Source organism: Xiphophorus hellerii, chromosome 1 (genome assembly GCF_003331165.1).
Source record: "Xiphophorus hellerii strain 12219 chromosome 1, Xiphophorus_hellerii-4.1, whole genome shotgun sequence".
NCBI lineage: Eukaryota > Metazoa > Chordata > Actinopteri > Cyprinodontiformes > Poeciliidae > Xiphophorus > Xiphophorus hellerii.
The window spans coordinates 20,266,954-20,279,285 of record NC_045672.1 but is presented as its reverse complement, the minus strand read 5'-3'; the positions used below and the strand labels follow the sequence as shown (position 1 = coordinate 20,279,285).

The following is a 12,332-nucleotide window of genomic DNA, read 5'->3' as shown; positions in this document are numbered from 1 at the left end:
GGAGGAATTGGTGGCCTCGACAGTCGGTACCATCAACAAAACTGAAACCGATCATGCCCAACTCTAATGATTATAACATATACATTTGTTCCAAAATTTAAATTTGAAATTTTTAAAAAAATATTCTACATTTATAAACTTTTGATTTAAAATTTAAAGTAAGCTCATCAGTCATAAATGTTACTAAGTTGTTGAGTTGTGAGGACTCTTGGGGGCCCCCTGCTGACTTCACAGCCAGAACCAGGCCATTGTTTGCTTATGACTTTGGCTGGCTCTGCTCGGTACAAAATGGACAGAATGAAGCAGCTCTATGGGGATGACTTCTGAACTAAATAAATCATGCTCATGAGACTCTTTGAAAGACACAACAGCAGGGTCACGCGGCCTGCGCGGTCAATCCGTAGAGCTCAACACAGAGCTATCTTTTCATAGTTGGGACCGCCTAAAGCCCAGACGAGAGTCACATTGTGCCCCCGAAGAAAGAATCTCCTGTTGTTTATCAGTATTCAAGCTACAGCTACTAATCAACAAGTATTCATGTTAAAACAGTACCACAAATGGTACAGAAGGCTTATTTGAGCATCAATAGTCTGTAGTTATTAGAGTCCAACAAGCTCAGGATAATTGTTTGAATGCAGGTTAATGTCTATGGAGGGATTTTGTTGAAATCCTACAGCGGAAATTAATTTGTATCACAAAAACACTCCTTTGACAGCAACGTAGAATTTCACGTCTGGGTTTAAATGATTATCATAATTTGCCTCATAAAAGGTGCAGCTCCATAACACAGCAAGATGTAATTGTGACCAATTTTACACAGTAGAATGACTCAATTCCAGAAATGTGTTGGTGATTTGTCTAAATTATCCTGGATACTGGGTACATATCTATAATTTTTATTTCTCTCTACAGAATTGAGTAAAACATTCTACACGTGGTTACATTTACTTGATGAGTTCAAACTAAAATATCCCCCACCACCCCACTTCCCTGCCCCCTCGTCTCCTTTCAGTCGGCCAGAACAGCAGCTTAGTAGATGAGAAGGATTATTGGCAGTTCCCAGATGCTGGAGCAGCACATGTCAGGATCTGGCCTCTGTTATTTATGAAGCCTCTCAGCCCCCAGCCTCTCTCTGCACCACAGATGCAGGTGGGCTTTCATTATTGAAGATGTTCTTCCACTTCTTATTAGATCTCAACCTCTCAGAGTGCATTAAGGAATTGAATCTGGACAGAGAGGCAGCAATATGTGATGGTCTGACATTGCACCCCCTGGAGTTCCTCTAAAATACAGTGCTGCCACACATCAGCTAAATTGTTTGTTCTATTCAGTTTCCAGGAATAGGCTAAGTATTGTGTTTGCACTCCAGCAGACGCCCTTTTAACCGCACACAACCACAGAATAAAATCGTGTTCTGTATTGATTTCTCCTCGGTGCTCAGGAGGACAAATCTAAAATGAGGTATCCAATTTTTTTTAGTAAAAAAAGACCATGTTACGTATTTCATCCAACTCCCAGAAACTGTTATGTGATGGCTTCACATTTGTCTCTTTCTGGTTAGACAAATGCCTTACCAACAACAACTCAGTCAATCAGGGTTTTAATCATCTGTTTTTGCATTTAAGGTAAGCAGTAGCTTATTTTATTAACTATCAGATTCAAGTGTGGATAAAATACTCACTTACTAATAAGAACTAGCAATCACACCATTGGGAATGTATTAAGAAATTGGCTGTTGACTGGAAATAGGAAATTTTGTCTTTCCTGGATATATCTATCTGTTGTGTTTTTGCTTTGGAACAGTGACAAAATCCTGTTTAACTGTAAGCTATATTACACTCAGTGTGAAACTGCCTCTAGTCAAAATATTAAAAGCTACATATTTGATTGTATTGGATTAAATTGAGAACAGGTGCTATTTCACTTGAAAGCATATTTTAGAAAAATAAATAATATTTAGTGACATTGTACACTAAATGTTTTATTTTTACTTGTTAGCAGAGCTAAATCAGAGCTTTTCAAAATTAGTGATCATAAATTTGTATTGTAATTTGATCATTTTTGTAGACTATTTTAAATATATCTACCAGTTTGCTACAGAAGGAACTGGAAGAAAATATAATTATTCTGTATTGTGACAAAGAATCAAATGCTGTGTATTTCAGAGTCTCTGAAACTCAATGCAGCGACAGATTTTTTTTTCCCCAGTCTGATAATAATAAAATTGAAGAGCAGCTGTCCAGCCAAATGCCATCAGCACTTAGTTTCTGCTTTAATTCTCGGCTCGTTATCATGAAGACAGTGCATCTATCCAGTGCGGCATGGTGCAATTAGGCATCTTGGTGAATAATGGTGCTGTCACACACACTCGCTGCCTCAGCACCAAGCAGGCGCCCACTGTACTGTACTTGTTGAGAACAGTCTTTGTGGTCAGGACTGGCCTCGTCTTCAGCAGGGTCCGCTTTTATTACCATAAAACCGTCAACACACACACTCACGCACACACACACCCCCATACACGCACACACACTCAACAACAGACCAGTTGTCCCCTCATTTGGACACTTTTCACCATGTGCTGGATTTACCAGCGCAGGCAGTTAATGGAGATTATGACTTCAATAATTAAAATATGCACACAGAAGATTTATTATACAGGCTACAACTCAGATAAGTGCGACAAAATATGACAGATGATTTAGTGGATGGGTAGAAAGATCTGATTAATTTCAGTAGTTTAAATTAACACAACTTCCCCTCTTGTCGTTTAAAAAGACATATTGCAAGAAATAACAGGAGATCAGACCTAACATTTCACTTTTCACAAGCGCGACCTCAGTAGTAAATTAGACACCAAAGCGTCCACTTACCCGTTTTCATGAAAGAGGTCTCGGGCTGCTGTTCTCACTGAACTATTCCCCTGGATCTGCGTTTATCGGCCTTTGTATCCACATATAGTCCGGTGACTCGGAGGTGCAGAGCGGACTGTCCTCTCGGTGTGTCAGCAGACTGGAGTACAGGGCGCCTGTGCGCTGAGGAGGGGAATCACACGCACACTCAGACACCAGCACACGCTCTTTCTCGCACACGCACGCACCCCAACACACGCACACATGCAGACATATGCGATTAACGCGTTTTCTCCAACACCAACAATCTCGGGAAGAAAAATAAAAATCTCTGGGCTCAGCTGCTTTCAGCTGCTATGCTCTGTTTGAATCCCCGCCTCTGCCGGCGAGTTGGTGGGGTGTGTGATCCCTTCTATCCCCGCAGGACCACGATCTGGGAGTGCTGCGCACTTCTACTGTGCGTCGCAGCGCAGCTCCCCACGTTCAGTATTAATGTGTTGGAAGTTTATCAGCAGTATATCAGCATAAGCGTGTATTTGATTCAGGAAAGTTGCAGTGTTTGGAGCTTTTGTTCACCGTCCAATTTTGCTTCTTCCTCCCCTTTTATATTCTTATTATACAAAATAAATTTTAAGTGTAAATCTCATAGCTATTACCTACAAACTGCAGCCGAATACAGGCTTAAAAGTACAAATACGTGATACAAGATCCTCTCGACAGCTTTTGAAGTTTTAGATGTATCAGATCAGTAGCTTTCTTTCACTTGGCGCCATCTAGTGTAGCTGTCGGTGTACTGCTAACACTGCGATGCATTACGTTTAAATTTATTTAAAGGGTCTTTAGCCAAGGTGGCTTTAACATCATTCTTCGGCGAGTCCAAATTGTTGGATCCGGTGTCTCTTATCTTAAATTTCCATATATTTTCTATGGTTTAGGTGAGGAAGCAAATTCCATTAATACTGGTACTGATGGAAGTGTCCTACTGGAAAATGAAATCTACATCTTTGTAAAACTTGTCAGCAAATGGAAGGATGAAGTGCTCTAAAAATTTTAAAAACACACAGTCAAACAGTTCAACTGAAATGCATTACTTTCACCCCACAAAAAGGTTAAAAGACTGAGACAGACTTCTGGCATTGTCTCCTGTTCAGGACAGACCTACGGTCAGGATTGTGACCTGGATACGTTAGAGTTTTATGACTTTTTTGGCTTTTAGTCCAGCTGGACTTCACATCTTGTGAATCTCCCACCACCCCTTGGATAGGTGTTTCTCCACAAACTTCCCAAGGTTGTGCATTATCCCTTTTCTTCTGCATTTTTTTCCACCACACTTTTTCCTTCCATTCATCTCTCTATCTCTAGGCTTCATGCAGCACTGAAAACAGACAGCGTTTTAGCAACGATCTTTAGAAGCTCACCCACATTGTAGTTGGAGTCAATGGTGGCTGGACAAGTATCAAGTCAACAGTCTTCAACAACAATAGAACAATTAAACCACAGCAGTAGAAACAGACGAATAGCTTTGTTTGCAACAGAAACTCTCCTACAGGGATTTAAAAAAATGTTTATTTATTTTTGTCATTTTGAACCTTTCCATTCACAATCAAAAATACAGAACGCTAACAAAACAATATTAAAGCAGACTAAACAATATTTGAATTCTTGTCACTGACAAGAACAGAAAGTAAAAAGGATAAAAACGGGTAGTTTTTTATACTTTCTCTTTTTCTACACACAACATTATCAAAATCAAAACAGCAGCATCTTTCCCTTACATTTTTCTGAGAAATATCTCTAAGGAATTCTAGGTGAGTCTGTAGACAAATTCATAAAATAAAATAAACAACCATAAACAAGCCTTCCTTCATTTGTTTAGCAAATTATTTTAAACGTTTTTTTTCAGTTTAGATTGAAAAACACAATTTTTACTACTCACAACAATTATTCCGCATATGAATCTCTAACAGAAGTTCTCTCCCAACAAAGTGAATCAATAATTTAAAGACTGAGTTAGACTTCTTGACAGCTCCCACTGCTCTCATGTGAAGAAGGAGCCATCTGTGTAATGGGAGCTTCACACTGCCATCGATTTCACAAATGATCCCAGGTGCCTCTCATTTACACAAAGCAATGAAAAATGGGGAGAACACAAAGTTTAGTTTTCTCCTCATATTGTTAGAGATCTTAATAATTTCCTTTTTAAATTGTCGTCTCTGCAAGCTGTTGCAGTGTGTATCATTTGTGCATTTGATGGTGACATTTAATTTTGATTTGAAAGACTGAGGCACAGCAGTAAAGACTTGATGGCTGAAATGATTGCAGAAAAAAAAATCACACAGTTGGTTAAAGTTATTAAGTGCTTATTTCCCAAAAGCACAAAAGAGCTGCTGGTTTTCAGTCACTTGCTGAGATGAAAGAGCTGCAGATATTGCTGCAGTGAGACGGATCAACGCAGGTGTGAGGACACAGTGGCAGAGACAAACCAGACAAATAAGAACGTGTTTTTATTAAAACGCAGGTTTATAGGGGTAGGTGACATATAAGGTATTAAACTTTTTTTTTTCTTTTTTTTTTTGCAATGCTGTACAACATCGGCACATCAGAAACAAGAGAAATACAATCTGTGCAACTCCAGGTAAAAGACAGTTTTCATTAGAATCCATGCATGACAAATCTTACGAAATACAAAATTTAAGATTATAAGCATCTCTTATATCGCTGGTTCAATCCCCTGTCTGCCTCCCCTCATCATTTGTGTCCTTGGCCAAGACACTTCACCCATCTTGCCTGCTGATGGCAAGCTAGTGCTTGCCATCAGCAGCACGAGCTGCTAGTGGCACACGGTGCTGCTTGCCATCAGCACCATGTGAATGTGCACTTTGAGTTTTCAATTTGATATTTAAAGGGCATTATAAATTAAATGTATTATTATTATAATTAATAATAACATAAATAAGCTCAGATATTGCCATACTCGTAGGTCATGTGTGTAAGATTGAAAATGCAAGGCTTGATTAGCTGTAAGAGTAGAATTTAAAATATAAAAATTGTTGCACAAGAACATTACCTTTCAATTTTACCATATTTACTGATGCCTCACTCCTTAGATCTATATTAGGATCAAACAAAAAAACAAGCATGCTGTATTGGTTAAATTATTGTTTTTAATGTGGGGCCCACATGAATATTGCGGGATGGTATTAGTGCTGATTAGCACAGAAAAGACAAAGGTGGAGATTTAATTTGAAGGGACCCACATAGTGTGGATCTGTTCCTTTCTTATTTAGGTTCAAGACTCAGGATGTTCTATTGTTGTATTTCAGTTCCTTGGAGATGATTTTTTTTATTGTTGTTCATTATGTTCTTCATTTTATGAAGCATCTGGGTTTTTTTTTGGTTTTTTTGCACAATCATCTCTAGAGGCTCGAGAGCAGTCCCCAGAGGAGAGCCATCTCTCCTTATCTCTCTGCTCAGCTTTTTAGGCCCCTGGCTCTTATAACTTAAAAAGGCTGAGCAAGCTGATAAAGAGGGAGAGTACAACCCCCAACCAATCATTTAATTATTTGCTTTTCTAACTTAAGTCAGTTGATTATGATTATGACAAAATACAGGACAACAATTTTAAGCAAATAAGTGTTTTATTTTACTAACCAACTACAATACAACACAATGTAGCAGAAAATAATTAAAATAATTTAATTTCTACCACACAGTCATTTATTAGGATGACTGTAATCTGAATAGAAATTATTTTCCCTACAGTAGTTAGCAGCAAAGCATAATAATACACAGCCATAAAAATATTTCAGACCTGAGGTATATATCTTTACATAAGTGTATATTTTTTTGTTTCAGGAAGATTTTTTCAGCTGCTTGAGGAGAAAATCACAATTTAAACAAAGAAATTGCAACTCCAATCACAGTTTACACTGTGAAAGCAGAGAGAGAGGTGTAGTGTTTGCATAGACAGTGTTGGAGCGAAACTCTGCTTACAGGGGAATTAAACAGATTGAATTTGAAAGAAATCAGACGTCTTGAATGCAAACATTACAAACTGAAAATATAAGCTCTTGATATTTGTCATTTTAATTCCTGCATACGTGTTGGCGTAAACTCTAAATTCTGGGCAATTTGCTAGACATAAAAGAGAAACTGCAAATAAAAGTACTGATCTCATAGAATCCATCCGATACTAATGCTCATCTTGGAATCAATAATATCAATATGTAGATCAATATGCCCAGCATTGTGAAGAATCCTAATCTCCGTTTCTGTCTCCTTCATCAAACACGTCTTTCACTGGATCTTCCTTTTTTTTTGTCAAAATTATGATTTTGTTCCTTGTGTGTGCTACCCTGTTCTCTGCTGCTCACCATCTGCAGCACCAAAGGATTCAAACTTTCCCACAAGACAGACTCAGACACTCACCTGCCGAGAGCTGACAAGACTATTTCTCTGACTTCAAATGTGTTCATTTTAAAAAGAAAAACACTTCTATCTCACTTTAGCTGGAAAGTTTTATCTACTTTAGCTCACTATTAGCCACAGAAATTGTAAGGAAATGTATCTAAACAACGTGAAATAAATGTTATAAAGTGCAATTTTGAAATTATTTCAAAATTTTTTAAATAATAAAAAAAACATTAATAGGGAATGATAGATTTATGAATAAAATATGTATGTAAATAAATATCATGATTCTGGGGATTTACAATAAAAAATCTTTACTCTTAATACCAATCCAAGTCATTTAAGACATCTCAGACTATTGCCACTGAAGTTTTGTCAAGATGTCAAAATATCTAAATTTCATAGTATGTTCATTTTATATAAATCTAGACTAAAGAGAAAAAAACAAAACTTGTCTGGAGAAAAAACAAGTAGGGCACTTCACCAAGGACAAAAACAGAAACTCCAACTCTGTATGAATGTGATATTTCTCCTTTTTCTTTTTTTTTTTTTTGCTCTTAGCTGTAAACAAGCCACCTGAAGAGAATGGATTTCTTCAGCTTCATGCTCTCTACCTTCTGGGACAAACTTTCTGCATGTGAGACGTCCAGACAGTTTAGTCCGCTTTCAAAACAGCAGTTTGAGGATGAACCAAACCAGACAATGCATGAAATTTTACAATAAGGTAAATTACTTACTTACAGAAGTATGCCACAATGTTTTCACACAGTCACGATAAATAGAAAGAGCGCATCATTTAAATTTAGATGTACCTTTGGAATCTATGGGTCCCGTCATTCCACAATATTTGCACCTCTTTGTGTAACTCACTGTTAGATCTCCTCACTGAAAGATCAACTTTAGTTGGTCAACTGCCTACCCACATAATTTTTTTCTTTTATTTATTCCTCTTTACAGGATGGATCCCCCTCATCCTGTAGAGAGTGTAGACAGAACGTCTCCAGTGTTATCACCCTTGCAATGACATTGCCAGGGTTTTGTTTCAAGCTTCCGGCTCTTTACCCTGATTAAAAGGCTCTATCCTATGGGTTGCCACTGGTCAGATTAGATGTTTGCTGACAAGAGAGCAGTGGTGGTGGAGCTCACTGGGGACAACAACAGGAAGCAAAGAAGATAGTTGGAAGACCATGTCGCTGATCAAGAGGGAGGCGTAGCATCTACACTCCCTGCACAGCATGAGGAGCGTCTACCTTGTCCTGCCAATCCTCAATATGTCATACAGAAGTACCATAGAGAACGTTTTGACCAGATTTGTCTGTATTTTTTGGGAGGCTGTAATTTTTCTTGCTAGAAAGTGATGAGGCGTCAGATGTCCCTCTGTTCAGGACATTGCACCTAAATACTGCGTGTGTCGAGCTAGAAACCTCATTAATGACCCCCAACACTTGAACTATGGATTTTTTCTCCTGCTGGCCGCTGGGAATAGATGTTGCTGTATTAAGTGCAGGACCAGCAGATTTTGCAGAAGCTCTTTCCCAAAAGGTCATTGGATTACTGAACTGTATATCACAATACACCACCTATACTGGGACCTATTTACAGTTTGTTTATGCTATGTTTTTGTGATGTTAGAGCAAAATTAACGCTTTCAGAACATGTTCCACGGTGATACACACCATTAAGAATTCAACTGAAAAATTAAAAAAACAGAGGCAAAAGGAGAAAAAGAAAATACTGTTCAACCAGTGATTGAACCTTCCACACACGTGTCTTTTTGATAAAATCACTTGATGCACACTCACTGCATGCAAATGATCTCCATTCTACCAGCGCCATTTGGCTGGACCTCTGTTGTACAAAGTCAGTCACTGTAAGGGAGTAAATATCCACATTATTATCCGTGCAATTGATCATTTTATGTAAAATATCATTTTTGGCCTCAATCCTCACATCGACATTAACATTTGTAATGACATTTGTAACATTTATTACTATGCACACACACACACCCACCCACCCACACACACACACCCACACACACACACATATATATATATATATATATATATATATGTATATATATATATATATATATATATATAAACTACAAATCTCCCCCAAAGGAGTTAAGCATGAAAACTCTTAATGTCTCTCAAAGAAATGCTAGAAAGATTTTACAGAAATATAATTTTATCGACACCAAGAACTATAAAAGCTTCACCTGGACTCTGCTCAGATCAATCTGTTACACTAGGTGCTTGTTCCTTGAACAGTAGGAGGTGCTGTGTGATTGAAATCCTTCATTCTGAGAGAGAGAGAGAGAGAGAGGCAGAGAGAGAGAAAGCAAACTGCTTGCGTGGGTCGGACCAGGTACTAGCTATCAGTCAATGTGATATACTAAGACCCATTTTAGCATATGACACCTCAATCACCTGGGTGAAGGGACTCAGATTGCTTTAAAACAAGTGTCACAAACAATGGAGCAACATGAACACAGTCAGCAGCCCAGAAAGTCATCAAAAGGCCTCCCTCTGTGTGTGTAGGTGCATTTCTGCCTGCCTGCACAGTGGGAGGGGAAGAAAAAATTTTGGCTTAATTGTATTATTTGGATTTATTTTTAGAGATTTATCCCAACAAACTGTGAATATGTGTCTTAGTTTGGATGGTCCCTAATTAGTATTGTTAACTCTGAAAGGCTCACGTGTGTATTCTCTGTTACATCATAATTTCTATAATCAAGTAGAGCTGAAAATTAGATGGTAATCAAAATTCACAAAAGCCCCGCGTGCGCTGTAATCAGCCATAGTATGTAGGAACCCACTTGCTTTCCCCTGCACAATGCACATCATTCCTGCTTGTCTGGGAGCATTCAGGCTGAACAAATGCTCCTGGTAGTAAGCAAGAGTGAAACAACGAGAGATGGCACCACGACAGCAAGTACGATCCCACAGCTGTGGAGCATCTTCCTTCTCCTTTCCTCTCCTCCGGGGCAAAAAACTACGACTACGACTGAACCATCCCCACGCCGATTTTCTCAGCATTCTTCAGTCTTTGTGTCATCTGGGGGGAGACACATGTGAAGAATGGCTGAACTCCTGCTTTAGCCGGAGGCTCAGAGTAGGTTCAACTTTCATTAAAGTGCCCTCTGCGGCAGCTTGATCTTCATGAAAGCTGAAATCATCTTTGATTCTCTTTCAATCGTGGAGTGATGTTTTGATTTTTTTCCCCTTTATTTTTATTTAAGAAACATCAAAGAGATTTCTAGCACATAAGTAAAAAGTAAATTCCTTTATAATTTACATGAAGAGAGCGCCAAAGCTACAGGTGCTCCCATCCCCAGTAAATAATAACTTCTACAGACTATTAAAAATGAACCAGACTTACACACCTGTGTATACATTCTCTATAGCATCTGAACGTGTTTACAACTGTGTCAGTGATTTGCATTCTGATGCATAAATGTATTTTAGAAGGCACATTTCCACGCTGGATTCCTTTGAAGATTCATGGCTTTACTTTGAAGTGAGTGTACTGATTCAGACAATGCAGTCAAAGCAGGCAATGGACAGAACAGATGGACGGGGGTGAATACTGATGGGAGATTTAGTGTTTCTTGATCTGCAAGTGGTTGCTTTGTTGAGCACTCCATGAACAGAAATCAAAATAAATATGTAAAGAAAAGTCACAGATGACATGGTGATATGTGTTTCCATGTTTTTATCTATTTTCTATGAACATGAAAAATCTGTGTGTGAATGTGTGTGAATTTGTGAATGCAATTGGGAAATTTGACTGTAGTGTAAAGCATTCTCAGTGGTTAGAATGACTAGTAAAATGCAGTAAAAAAAGTTGCTGCCAGAAAAAATAATTCTAATAAATCCCTAAAACAAACAGTGTGGCATTTATATATTCACATCTTCTCCTGTCTGCACATAAAAATTTGTCAAAGCAACTACATTTTAAAGTATCTCCAGCTCATTATATACCTCAATGCTCCAAACAAAAATAAAAAAAACAGAGTATCCATCCTTGAATATTTAATCTCTTGCTTGTGAAATTATTTTCTCGTTCTGTGCTAGTTACAACCTTCGATATTTAGTTTGAATTAAACTCTAACTAGTAATGAAACTCAGAGAGCTAAATGTGCTGCTCCCATATCTGAGAAAAATTCAAGATAATTCTTTCCATGGTTTTCAAATTGTGGTGCATAAAGCTGCTGTCATTACTTGAGCTGCCTATTAGTGGTACTCAATTTTTGCATCAGTTATTTATAAAGTAAATATCAACACAGAGCCGTTAAGCACTAACATCATCATATTGATCGGAAACTCCCCTGAAGAGAAGTGCAGTGGTGTTTATTTTTGTACAAACTGAAGTGGATAACATTGAGGCAGGAACAAGTGCTACTATTTGGGTTGTTTTGAAAACATTGGGGTAACATTGGGCAGGACCCAGATTTCGTATTTGAAGCCCCTATGTAAGATTTTGAAGTGAGGGTGGGGGAGAAACCGACTTTCCTATTTCAAAGAAACCTTTGATTAATTCTACCAAATGGATCTGGGAAGTTTCACCTCTTTGGAAAAATACAGCAGACCATTACACAGTATTTTAGATCAAAGCATATTCATATCAGAAAGGCAGAGCCAAAGAGCAATTTAGACAAACATGCAGGCGGGAATGATTGAAATTAATTTAGTGGTATAAGGTCATGACATGATTTAACAAATACTATATCAGTTATGTCATAACATTTGCAATATGTCTTACATCCATTTTAGTCTATAATGCTATTCTTTTTGCTAACATAAACTGTTTGTACATTTAAAGTGACTCCAAATACACACTAATCAACTTGAAAGCCACAAAGATGCATATGGTATTAATATCTAGTCCTCACAAAGACTGTGAAGAGTGGGTGGAAAAGGTACGCAGATACAGTATTTGTTCCTATAAACAGTACGGATTTTTACTTCAGGCCTAAACAGAGCATTGTTTTATTATGTCAAGGTGAGCTATGTTCACTCAAAGATGGTCATGTAAACAGCGGCATCGGTCTGATTAAAGTTCTCTAAA

At 38.0% G+C, this 12,332-nt stretch overlaps 1 protein-coding gene across 1 annotated transcript in view; it reads right to left on the bottom strand.

The window, feature by feature from the left end:
* LOC116728454 (poly(rC)-binding protein 4-like) overlaps positions 1–3,276 on the bottom strand; it is a 43,165-nt gene extending 39,889 nt beyond the window's left edge. Inside the window, exon 1 of the mRNA XM_032576583.1 lies at positions 2,871–3,276. The gene's annotated coding sequence lies outside the window, so the exon portion shown is untranslated. The remainder of the gene's footprint in view (positions 1–2,870) is intronic.
* Positions 3,277–12,332: the final 9,056 nt, after the last annotated feature.